The sequence below is a fragment of the Phalacrocorax aristotelis genome, unplaced genomic scaffold, assembly GCF_949628215.1.
Source record: "Phalacrocorax aristotelis unplaced genomic scaffold, bGulAri2.1 scaffold_51, whole genome shotgun sequence".
Lineage (NCBI taxonomy): Eukaryota > Metazoa > Chordata > Aves > Suliformes > Phalacrocoracidae > Phalacrocorax > Phalacrocorax aristotelis.
The window spans coordinates 225,530-238,720 of record NW_027441371.1 but is presented as its reverse complement, the minus strand read 5'-3'; the positions used below and the strand labels follow the sequence as shown (position 1 = coordinate 238,720).

Here is a 13,191-nt window from a genome sequence, read left to right as displayed (position 1 = left end):
CTCATCCTGCGTAAGCACAAGGCTTCAGCGAGCACAGAACAGGAGGCCAGGGAGAGGGAGGACGTCACCGGGGAAAAAAAAGTCATGCGGGGGGGCCATGTCAGGGGAAAGCGTTTGGGAGGGCACAGACACACGCAGAGGGAGGGCGGGGGAGGAGGCGGACACCGCTGGACAGGGGCATGTCTGGGCAGACACGCCACGGGGAACATGCATGGGGATGACTGACACCAGGGGGTCCCCCCCAGGATAATCCACAACGGGCAACTCACCTGGGCTAACCTGCAGCAGATGATCCGCTCCAGATAACTGACCCGCTCCGGCGAATCCATTCCAGAGAAGCCCCAGCAATGCCCCTCAAACTGCCGGTGTTTCACCCCAAATTTTCCCCAGTTTAGGGTTTTCGGTGGGTTTATTTAGTTTTGGTGATTTCCGGTTGGATGGTTTGGCTTTTTTTGTTGTTGTTCGGGTTACTTTGGTTTTGTCCGTTTGGGGTTTTTGTTTTTTTTTTTTGCTTTTCCATAAGGTAAAAGTTGGGATTGCTTTTCCAAACGGTTCACTTCCGGGTTTTTTTCACCCTTTCCACAACATTGAAATTGGCGATTTTTTGCTTTTGTGCATGAGAATGGTTAGCAGGGTTCCGCCCCCCCACCCCCGCTTTTTTTACCCCCCTCCTTTCCAACTGCACAAACCCAGCAGGAGTGGGCTTTCCCAAGAGCCCCGAATTGTTGTCTTTCCCCCAAACCTGTTCGGGGTTTTTCACCCCCCATTGCAGACCCAGACTCAGGGGCTTTGGAGTGTGTGTCTGCCCTGGCAGCAGCTCCCAGGCTGCCTACGCAGCCCCAGAGGGGAAAGTCCCCATTTGGGGGAATCGGCCCCAAATCGGGATGGGAGAAGGAGAACGGGGAAGGGGCAGCATTTGAAAGCGCTTTTGTGCCTTCAGTTGACTGGGGGGTGGGCTGTGTGTCTAATTTTTAAATCTTCTCTATAAACATCTCTATCAACGTGGTTTCTTTGCATTTTAAAACCTTACATAGCATAGACATTTGCACTATGTGTCTACTTACACATCCTTACGGAGTACATCTATATTTTATATATACTATCTGTTTTACATTTACATACAACATCTGTTTAGACTTAGCTATTATATTTACACTTACACCTATTTAGGCTATTTACACTTACACAGAATATCTCTTTACACATACCTGTTTAGACTTCCATATTAACACGTACATAAAACAGCTATTTAGGCTAGCTATCTGCTTACTTACCCTTTGACACTTCAATCTTTTTCGACTTCTCTATTTAGACATCTACTTACAGTTATACCTCGGCTTATTTCACTCTATATAACCTCTATTTAGATTACACATCTACTTAGACTATGTAACACACACTAAGCGTAGATGCTCGCTCTAGTCAGACTTTCTTCTGCTTTGAATTCCTTCATCTATCCTTTTCACTTTAAACTCCTTTATTTTTTGATCTAGATATATAGACGGTCGAGTTACTTTTGTGTTTTAAAACCCTGCATCTCGATGCAGAATTTTTGTATCCCGAAATCCGTTATGTAATATAGGAGAGATAAGTTCTTATCTCAAAATCCCTTTATGCATCTATAAATTAATATTACACATGTCAATATATATAAGAGGTTTTTGTAATAGCCCCCCCTGAATTTTCAGGCATTTTGGGGCTGTAACCCCCCTTTTTGGGGGGGAACCCCTACATGACGCCCCCACTCACCTGTTCCTCTGACGCATTATCAGCTCCCCCAGTGACACCGGGGCACCCCACATGACATCGTCACACCCCCCCCAGGACTCCCCCAATTTTATTCACCCCCAAGAAGGGCACTAAACAAGGGAACCTGCTCCAACCTGCAGCTCATTACTTTAATAGTGCCATTTACAAAGGTACACGCACACCCCTCCCACACCCCCCAGAAAAGGGGGAGCTCTGCTAAAATCTAAAAGGTGGGGCAGCCCCCCAAACAGCTGCAGCCCCCCCAGCCCCTGTCCGCAGGCTGGCGGCTGCCCCACGGCAGAGCAGGAGCGTGCCAGAGGACGGTGTCACGTCTCTCTCGGGCTCCGCTCGGACATGTTCCCGCACTGGGACGGGCTCCCCGGGGTGACAAACAGCCCCGGTCCCTGGGGGCCCCGACTCTCCCCACCGGGCAGCCCTCGCGGCCGCACCTGCGGGGCACCCGCTGGAGACAGAGCCAGGAGCCTCCAGGCCGAGGGATGGCCCCTTACCTTCACCACGCTTAACGACCGGCAGGCATCTCTTGAGCATCACGAGACACTTAGACGACATCTGAAAAACAGAAATCCCAAACTATATTTCAGCACGTTAAGAAAATAGCACAGAAGAAAATGGAGGAGCTCAGTCAGCATAAGGGGTAGGAAGGAAATTGAGCCGCAGCAAGATTCCAGGCAAACGGGTCACGTCAAAACACAACACATCCTTTAAAAGCTAGAGTGATTGGAACGCTTGAAAACGGTATTAAGACTAACCGATACCATTTTGAACAGATCCTTCGCGTAACACTGAACGCTCTGGCTGGTGCTGGAAAACGTCTCATCCCTTCCTTACGGCACCGCTGCGGGGAGATAACCCCGTGAGGCTGCGGGGCAAAGTTGTACCGGAACCGGAACCTCCGCTTACAGACCCACCGCAGCAGCTACAGCCCTCGCCCTGCCGCCGCACGTCTTGCTGCCTGGCTCCACGAAGCCTGAAGTGAAGCGTGTCAAACTTGAAAGAGTAACGTAAAAAATTAAGAATAAATCTCAGTAATTCACTTTGTGCTGAGAAGGCGGGCGCGTGTTTACGCACATCCAATATGAGCGTCTAGGCTCTAAAAGCTTTCCATTTTCCTTCTGCGTTCATTCAACTCGCACAGCCGTTCACGCCCGCCATAAGATTATCTATCTCCAAAATACACAGCAGCAACGTGACTGGGGGGTTTTGGCGTGTTACGGAGTCGGGAGGGACGTCCGCCCGGCTGCCCCGCCCAAGAGATGCTGCTGAACTGCCAGGGAAACGCGCGTCGAAAGCGAGACTGAAATAAAGTACTTAAGAGCGCTCCCTCAAAATACCGGCAGGAAACACCCCCCCACAACATTCAGTCGCCCCTCATTAAATATTTACCACAAATACCTACCTGCTTAAGTACACCTAACAAATCGTACCCTACATCTGCTTGGCAGTTACAGCTGAAAGAGCGCAAGTCACGTCGTAAATCAGACGATGTTAGCTTTTTTTTAAACTTTCATTTATGACAGAAGAATCGGTGAGTGAAGAGATCCCCGATACAGTTTTACTTTTTTGGGGGGGGGAAAAAATAATACCACAACAAAAAACCACACAAATCAAATCCCCAGTGTTGCAATACACGGGGCTACCAAGAAGGACCGGCAGACCTGCTAATGCGTTCGGCTGTACCGAAGCATGCAGGCGAACCGCATTTTATGGTATCTCGACTGTTACAACTGAGAACCCAAGCACTACCAATGCCATCAACCTTTGGAGTATGTGCTGTGCTTGGATCTCCGCAAGGACCATGGATTTTTTTGTCTTTAAAAAAAAGCAATACTTTGCAAGTCTTGTGCTGATGAGTTCTGCTGACAAAGACACTGTCTCTAAGATGCACTCTGATGGCAAGTTCATAGAATGCAACCTCACTGAATAAGAAATATCTCAATTCTTCAAAATCTCTTCCTAACAAAAGTCACACTGTGGGGCTTTCAGATGGGTCAGATTATGCATCCTTTCACAACAAGAAACACACCAGCTAACCAGGATATTCTTGCAGTGGCCAGGTGCCTCTTCATCATGTAAAAAAGGAAAAAACCCAGAGCCAGCAATAAGTATCACACAGGTCAACACAGATCTCTTCCAGAGCACCCCCCTCATCAAAACGAACATGCCCATCGGCTCACCTGCTCTGCACAGATTCCAGCATCACACCCCGCTTCCGTCATCGCTTGTGGCACCAAACGTATCAACACACAGTAAACTACCGTTACGCTCGTGAGAAATCACCGCCCCGTGACTTCCTCATTACTACCCAGCTCACTTCTAATGCTCATACGCCGTTCCAAAGACGGCCCACGTGTTACCTACAAAACTGAAGAGCTCGACGACGGACCACAGCATTCTCTGGTCTTAGATGCTGGCCGCTGCCCCACCTTCTCAGACCTCTCATAGGCGTGCGGCAGCAGCACTCCGAGCCTGCCAGCGGCACCTGCAAAAAGCCAAGCGAAAAGGCACCTCCTGAGATGCTGCCCGATGCCACAGCCTGCCCGCACCGATCCCCGTCTCGCACCCCTTTCCCTCGACAGCCTCCCACCCGGCCTACGTCACTTGCAGCTGAACACGGCACCTCGCCCGCCGTCCGTAACACCCAAACGACACGCGTTGCTTATAACTTCACCAGCAACACAACACCTCAGAAAAGAGCTGCTACTTCAGCCCACCAATCACCACTCGCCTTGCTCGACTTGCCTCCTTTGCTCATTGCTACGCTACTTCAAAACCAAAACAAAAGACAAACGCAAGGAGCAATGGAGTCATAGAGGCATCGGTCACATCTTCCCTCTATATACACCACGCACCGACTCACCCGCTTACATCGGTCCCCTCAGTTCCCCTCCGTCGCCCTGCACGACTCGTCCCTCGGCATCTCCAAAACCAATACGAAACAAGTCGCCTGGTTGCACAGCAGTACCTTAACTGTTCCTGAACACCGACTATAACCTGCCATTAAAAACAAACATATGACATCAAACATGAAGCCCTACGCACGTACAAGCTTGAACACCCTGCAGAGGTAATCTGCTCAGCTGAACTCTAGCTGCCTCTCCCAGATAGCCACGGTCACGGCCTCCGAGCCCACAAAACGTCACGGTGATTACGGTCCTTGCCTGCTGAGGAGGGCCACTCCATCCGAGATGACGGTACCACCTTTCCCCCAACAGCCTTAGCATAGCAACAGATGAACCCTAAGCTCTCATCGCTGTGCCACCTACCCGACTCTACACGGCCAGCAAGGCGGCTCCGAGCCAAACTCACAAAACGCACACACCAACGCTATGAGAAACACTACAAACTGCGCGCCTCCGAGACGAGAGAACGCTCTCGGCAAACACAGAGACAACTGGACGGAAGAGCTCGTCCAGCAACAAGACCTGCAGAACCCTGACAGGGATGCAAGGAGGCCCTAACGAGATCCAAAATGATTAGAAGAGCGTCAGGGCCCGTGACAAGAAGTTCCTCTCAAAACTGAGAGGGAGGAGGCACAAGAAGCCCAGCTACAAGACCTAAGAACGTAAGGATGCAGGGAAGAAATCACGCTCCCTGAAAACAGACAGCGACAGAGCAGAGCTGTTCACGCATCTGGGAACGACGCCGCAGACGACAACTGCCCAGAAACTCCTCAAACATCAGAGCGATCCACGCTTTAAACTGTAACGCAAAAAGAAGCACCCGATGGGCGCCGGCCCCACAATTAGAACCTTGCCAGCCCCTAGGGATAGCGCTGTGCTCCTGAGAGCAAAGAGAACAAAGTCACCAGCCCCATGCGCCCCCTCACTGCGACCCAGCTCGCCTGAAATGCTCCTCAAATAGCCTTCGGTCGCATCTTCCCTTTAATCCCGCACACGGACCCGCTGCCTTAGTGTGCTCTACTCAGCTCTGCTCCATCACCCTGCACAGCTCCATCTTCATCCTCTGCAAGAACAGCATGATAGAACAAGTCACCTGGACGCACAGCAACAGCTTAACCATTCCACAGGTCTTGCTTCCACGTAGGAATACCATCTAGAGCCCAACTACTGCATGCCATTAAAGGAAATACCTTCAATCAAATGTTAAGCCCCACGCACGTACAAGCTTGAACAGCTGAGAGGTGCCCTCTGCTCAGCTAGCACTCTAGCTGCCTCTCCCAGGCAGCTACGGTCATCCCCTCGGCACCCACAAAACACCCCGGAAATTACCATCCTCGCCCGCTGCCAACGGCCACTCGCTCCGACGAGGGTTGTACGGGCGTTGCCAAAACAGTCTACGCATATTAACATTAACCATATACTCTTATTGCTATTCTTTCCTCCGCTCTACCATTGCTACACCCCCAGGCGGAGCAGCTCTGACACAGGCATCGACATGCACGGACCGACACCGCTCACAAATACTACAAGCGACGCGATCGAGGCACCTAAGAAAACTCTCACCGAGACGACGGACTTCCGGCCCAGAGATGCCACCGGGCGAGAAGATCTATACGGCAGCGAGGAAGAAGCTATAGCATCCGCAGAGAAGTCACCTACCATCATCACCTGCAATAAAACCATATACCCACAACTAGGACGACGTACGAGCGACAAGCCACTCTTAAAGACCTCAGAACGTTCAGGTGCAGGGAACAGGTCCCAGAAAAGGGCTCTGCGTATTCAGACTGCTCCTCAGCAGCAGTATCGAGGCCGCCTTAATCACCGCTGCAAAAAGATGACCTTCTATAAAGGTCTAATATTTCAGACACAAGACAAATCTATGCAGTAGACTTAAAATGCGAGAAAGGAAGCTCTCGGTTACCATTATGCCGATGAGCCAGGGCTTGCAAAACCCTCAATATTGCTACCTAGGTGCCTGCTCAGCACGGAGAACAACAGACACATCGAGACCCGAGTACAGTAAGGAACAAAGACAGACTACAAAATCCACACAACAGCACAAGCACAGGCAGGAACTCCCCTGCCTGGCAGATGCTTCTGTTTTGCAGAAAGGACACCACAACCTCTCTCGGCCCAAACGTGTCCGGTCTCTGAACGGTACCCTCCGCTGATTTTACAACCCCTGCCTGCCCCACCTGCGCTTCCCCCAACCGAACGGCCACCCGCACAAAGACCGCATCGGCCCCTCAGCTTCCCTTCCAAATCTGGGGGCTCAAAAGCCATCCTTTAAAAAGGCCACACAGGCTACGTAGGATGGGGCTGCGGTCACACGGATACTCTTCATCTCCAAACGTGCGGTGCCATCACTCAGCATCGCCCCACTCAACGCCGGCCACTTCCGCAACAACAGCCTCCTCGGAAGCGCCGTGAACTTCCGCTCCCCCACGCTCTAATGAGGCTGGATGTCGTGGCCGCCACCACCTACGGTGCCTAGAGAACCAGAGAGACAAGGCGACCCCTGCGCCTGGAAGCGGCCGCCCGCTCACAAACAATTCCACACCTCAAAAATAACAGCTGCTACGGCTCCCTGTTCATCGCTCACCTTGCCCAACGAGCTCGGGGCAGACATCCCGCTTTGCATATAGTTTTGTGAGTCCCTTCATTAACTAGTCACATAGGTGCTCACACTGCACGACCCCTCCGTTGTCACGTGCTGACCTACCTTCTCACGATGCTCTGTTCGCCCCCTCCCTTCCGTGTCCGGCTCCCTACCGCGCATCTGCACCAACAGCCACATTCCAGACTCATCCTTTCCCCTACCGTGCCAACACGGCTCCGCTCACCTCCCAATCCGTGCCTCCCGGGTCAGTGGCCACGTCAGGTGCCTGCTCGCATTCTCGGTCCGTCCCCGATGGCTGGGGAACCGTCACCTTCAATGCCGGGCCCACTTCTGGGGAAATACGGAGAGGCACACAGATGTTGGACACTGCTTTCCAAAAGCAAGAGCTCACCACGCAAAACAAACTAACAAATCCTTTTGACCGACTTGTTCGGCAACACAGAGACCCCAAAGGCAGAAATCCCAGACGAGTGACCTCACAGCCCGCCCCGTCACAGCACACGACGCCATCTGCTCGCCTTTGCCGTCACGCCTCGCTCGACTGTCCTGCTTAACCCTCGACCTGTTACTTAAACTGCAAGAAAAAGTCAAACCACGCAACACACAAAAATCACAGTTCGTGTCAGATGACTCAAGCACAGGCGGACACCGATAGGGCAAATGCCAAAAGCAATACGGGAAGCAAACAGGCGTGGCTGGTGTAGCGACACACTCTCCTTTTGTAGGTAACTCACTCCTGAGCGACTCCATGAACAGCCGCGTGGAGAACCTCTCGGCAGACAGCACGCTCGAGTGGCCGTGCTGACACATACGGGGAAGGAGACTGGGCTACCGGAGGCTGCTTGCACACAGAACACGACCATTAGCTAACACTTAAACACCCCTTTCCCAACCATTCCCCGGTACCAAGACTTCAAAAACCCCTCCTCTCCTCCTGAACTGTCAGGGAAGGAACCTCACTCCTTCCCGACAGCTCCTGCCCTGTATTTGCACCCCTAAAGCCCCTCTGTCAGCCGCTCCTCGGGAGCCGCCCTTCCCACCTCTGCCCCGCGTTCTGCGAGCACCTCCCACCTTCCGGCTTCCCGCAGACTCCGTGCTCTCTACAGGCCCACAAAATAACAGAAGCCCTGATGCTTATAATCTACAAGGGACCTGCCGCAAGCTGCAAAGGTTCTCGGGACAACGTGGTACTCTGCGGGCGATCGGGAAAGGCGACGAGCAGTCCCGTACACCGACACACACTATGCGTTACGTCCCTGCTGCTTTCTGAAGGAAGGCTAGAGCTCCATATACAGATGTGTACAACACACTCACCCTAACCCCTACCGCAGCATCTCACCATCAGTCCTATTGAGAGATAACGTCAACAACTTGCACAACACAGGCAAAACTGGTGGAAAAAATATAAGGTTCTACCTTCAGTCAAGTCAAAATTCCTGGAAAACAAGACAAAACAAACAAAAAACCTACCACACACAAAAAAACCCAACAAACCACAAACAAAAAAACCCCGACAAAACCATAACACCCCCACAAAACCAAATAATCCAAAACACACTATTAGACCATCTTGCTACCCCTGAACACCCAACAAAAACTTACTGACCCAAGGGAAAACAAAAGCTCGTACAAGTGTACTTCCTAATATATATCTGCTGCTCAACTTTGACTGCTCCTTAATCTCTTACCTCAACCAGAAACCTCCCCATCTCTGAATGTCAAAACACACCTACCCAAAGAGCTTAGACAGCTCAAAACCTGCAACCAACTCAAGGAACAGTACCAGAGAAGCCCAGGAGCAGAATGAGCCTCCTGAAAAAAGGCTGGGGCTCATCTACCCCAGCGGAATGGCAAAGCAGAACGAAATCTTTTAAGAACCCCTTCTCAAAAAATATCTCTGGTTATAAAGTAAATCATTTATTGTAAAGCCATCAACCATTCGGAGTCACCTCAACGCTCTCTCTCGCTCAGTCCCTTAACAGAACTAGATCAGTCTCAAAGGACAAAAAACACGAAAAGAAACGTGGAAATACACAAGCGTATCGGGAACCGTATGAAGCAGCTAAATTAACACCTCAGTAGCTGGGGCAAAACTAAATTGTAAAGGACAACAAAAAAACACCCCAGGAGACACATGGATTAAAACAGATGAAGGCTCTCTCTTCTCGCAGAAGCTCAAGAAGAGACCTGAGCCAACGGTACACAGCTCTGGGGTATCGGATACCAAAAAGAAACATACTCGAGACAGAAAACAGACTGCTGTGGAGCACAAAGGTGGCTTTGGCAAAGGTTCTGCCGGGACAAGAGTCACAGTTACAGGGAACGGACAGCGGCCGGCAGGGGAAACGCCGTCGGCGTGGAGGGGCCAGCGGGGGAAATGCCGCCCTCAGCTAACGCTGCGCTATCAAGCCTTAAGCGAAAACTGCAGAGTAGTTACAGGAGACGGGCATAAGATGGATGCTGAATATCACTTGATGGTCACAAAATCTCATGGGGATGGGCACCACGTAGCCTCACGGACACCCCTTAGACCCAAACGCTTAACGAAAGACGCTTCTTGCCAAAACACAAGCTCGACGAGGAAAAGCCAAAGCTGATGCGGGGGCAACTACTAAAATCTCAGTACGTGAGCAGGCATTACTTAAGATGGTGCGGTGGTTCTGCTGGGTCCGTCCAACCTGAGCAACGGGTTCTAACGCCTGTCCAGCAGCGTCCATGATCTCTCTCACGGCCTCCCACATCAGAAACCTCCCCTGCCCAGGACCGCGTTTTGCATGTTCCACCCCTCCCCATCCCCGCAATGAAAATCAAACACAACAAATAAGCAGTCTACTTCATCTTCTTGGCCTCCAAAAGAAGCTTCCTTCCTCTGCTGAGCGTCGACACCAACATCCTCGTGCCGTTCCTCAAAAGCAAGCTGGTCCTCGGGTGCCCGTACTGCCAAAAGAAGACAAAACGATTATGCTCTTATAACGAGCTCCATCATCCTCTCCTCCTTCAGGAAATCGAGTCCCGATTGCTACATACCAGAAGTTTGTGCAGTAGATGGCCGAGGCCAGCCCCGTAAATGAAGCACTCTGTGACCCTGCTTTCTCTTTTGGCCACAGCACCCGCCACTGGGGAGCCCCAAACCCCTTCGTGACTCCCTACGAAAACCAGATACAACTAGTTCAAAACATCTGGCAGGTGAGAGATGACCGACAAACACGTACAGCCCACCTTACCCTCAAACCAGCCAGAGAGCTGACTTCCTCCCCCACTGAACTCTCATCTTCGACAAATTCACCAAACAGAACAATGTTTACACTGAACAGAACAAAACCCTTACCCTCTGACACTCTGAAACGGGTTTGTGCACCCACAAAATATATATATTCATGCTACCGACCCACGTACCACACTTCCTCAGGGTCAGCCCCACAAAGACAGGAGAACGCCCAACGCTCTCTCCATGGATACCCCGATGCTCCGCTCCCTTCTTTGCTGCTCCTGTCACGGGAAAACGCTGGGAATAAAAAAAGGTTCAGAGAAGCAAAACAATAAACAATAGGGAGAGGGACCAGCGCAAAGGAATAGAGAGAGGAAGAGACGAACAGGAAGGACAGACAACCCCATCCTGAGCACAGCCTCTGGGAGAGGGAAAGAGGAAACAGCAACCGTTATTACCGCAGATCAACCCTGACCAAAGCCTCCTTCCACAGGGGCTTCTGGACACACTGCTCCTTCCCCGCGCTACTGCTACGGGCCCCTGCGCCGAGGGGGAATCCAGTGCAGGCAGAGAGAGGCAGAGAAAAGTAGCCACAGGCTACAGGACAGAGAGAGGGAGGACTGAAAAGACAGGGAGGCAGGGAGCCACTCAGAGCGAGATGGAGAAAGAAGGTGCGGGGGGGCGCAAAAAAAAAAAAAAAAAAAACAAACAAAAAAAAATTTTGCAGCAGGTAAGGAAAGAGACGGGGCCGGGGGAGAGACAGGGAGGGCCCAGGACGCACAAGAGAGGCAACGGGGCCCCACTGGCCCAGGACTCACCGCGACTCTCGCTCTCAGCGCTGCTGGCACAATTTAGCCGTTCACATGCTTCTTTCCCCTCCTCTCCTCCCTGCCTCTTCTGCAGCTCCAGACTCTAGGCCGACCTCCACCTAAAGAGGATACGGGGGTGTCTTACCGCTCTTACGAGATGAGGCTTCCTCGGCACGTAGCCTAGCTCGCTCGTGCACTACACGCCCGTACCCAACTCCGGGTTACCGCGTACGGACCCTGCGGTGCACGTTGGTGGCCTGGCCCGCTGCGGGCTATGAAGGGGGATCCTTCCTCCCTCACCTGCAGGGACAGGCTCTCTCTTGCCTGCAGCAGGAAGGCAGCTGGCAGCCAGAGCGCCTTCAGTTTCTTCTGCTTTACCTTTCGTTGGTGTCTCCAGCTTCAGCCGAGGCAGCTCCTGTCCACAGCCGGGAAGGGCTCTGTGTGTCCCTTTTCGCCCCGGCGCCGCGAGGATGGCAAAGCCGGGCAGAGAGAAGCCACGCAAGCCTGAGACGGCCGCAGTCGACGGCGTCCCTGGGGGAAGGACAGACAACCACGTCCTCAGCACGGTCTCTGGGAGAGGGAAAGAAGAAACAGCGACCGTCATTACCGTCGATCGACCCTGACCAAAGCCCCTCCTTGCGCAGGGGCTTCCGGACACACCGCCCCTTCCCCGCGCTACTGCTACGGGCCCCTGCGCCGAGGGGGAATCCAGTGCGCTTGAGGGCCGGCTCGCTGCCTTCACGACAGGGCCTGGGGGCGGCCAAGGGCTACGCGGCACGCTTCAGGGGAGGTGCCGGGGCTGGGGGCAGGCGCACGGGGCAAGGGGGGGCCAGGGGAGGCTGAGCGGGAGCTCCGGCGAGCCGGGGAGGCGGCCATCATCTGCGCCCTGGGCAGGGGGAAAAGGTCCTCCTCCTTTCCCTCTTCCCTTCTGTCAGCTCCCGGGGAACTCACCGCTTCTCGGGGAGCGGCCGCACCTGGAAGCCCCCAGAAATCAACACGAATCCAACCCCAAAAATACACCGCGCCTACCGTACGCGCCACGGCCGCCCGGCACCCGAGCGCCGGAAGACCGCGCCTCCCGCCACGCCCCGGCGAACCACGTGACAGGGCCGGCAGCCACTGCGCCTGGACTACACCTCCCGGCATGCTCTGCGCCACAACACGGCCGCCCGGCAGCCGCGCGCCGCAAGGACTACACCTCCCGGCACGCTCTGCGCCACAACACGGCCGCCCGGCAGCCGCGCGCCGCAAGGACTACACCTCCCGGCACGCTCTGCGCCACAACACGGCCGCCCGGCCACCCGGCAGGCGCACCACCACAGCTCCCGGCACGCCGCCAGCCCGCCCTCCCCGCTCTCGGACCCTGCGGGCCACCGTCCCGGCCGCCGATGCACCCGGAAGCCCCACCGAGCCCTCAGCACAGCCTCGCTCTCCCCACCGCCCGCTCCGGCTCCGGCCCGGCGCTGCCCCGCCGCAGCCCTCCTCAGGGCTTGACCCGGGACGCAGCGCTCCACCACCCAGCCCCCGCTCACCTCCTCCCTCGCTACAGTCGCAGCCCGCTGACGCTCGGCCACAGCTCCGCTCCGCCCTCGGCTCACACTGGCCCCCCGGAGCCGGGCACCACCCCTTTTCCAGGGAGGAGCCGGCACCGTCAGCCCCACCGCCCGCACCTGGGGCTCCTCCATCCAGACCCCGCCATCAGCTGAGGCGCAGCAGCAACGGGGGGCCCCCTCCCCTCACCCCCACAGTGCACCACCTCCTCCCCTGGGCTCCATCACAGCCCCTTGCCCCACGCAAAGGCAGCGCAAACGCAGCCCTGAGGGCAAAGGAGAGGGCAGGTGTTTGTGCAGGCGCGCACGTAACAAGTCCCAGGAGCCATTC

The 13,191-nt window shown here is 54.2% G+C and overlaps 1 long non-coding RNA gene across 1 annotated transcript; it reads right to left on the bottom strand.

Annotated features, from left to right (window-relative positions):
- Nucleotides 1-1,590: 1,590 nt before the first annotated feature.
- On the bottom strand, nucleotides 1,591-10,206 carry LOC142051471 (uncharacterized). Its single transcript, XR_012658509.1, has 3 exons — nucleotides 7,517-10,206; nucleotides 2,526-4,249; nucleotides 1,591-2,319 (listed from the first exon to the last, which is right to left on the bottom strand). It is a non-coding gene; the product is annotated as an uncharacterized LOC142051471 (long non-coding RNA).
- Between the last annotated feature and the right edge of the window lie 2,985 nt (nucleotides 10,207-13,191).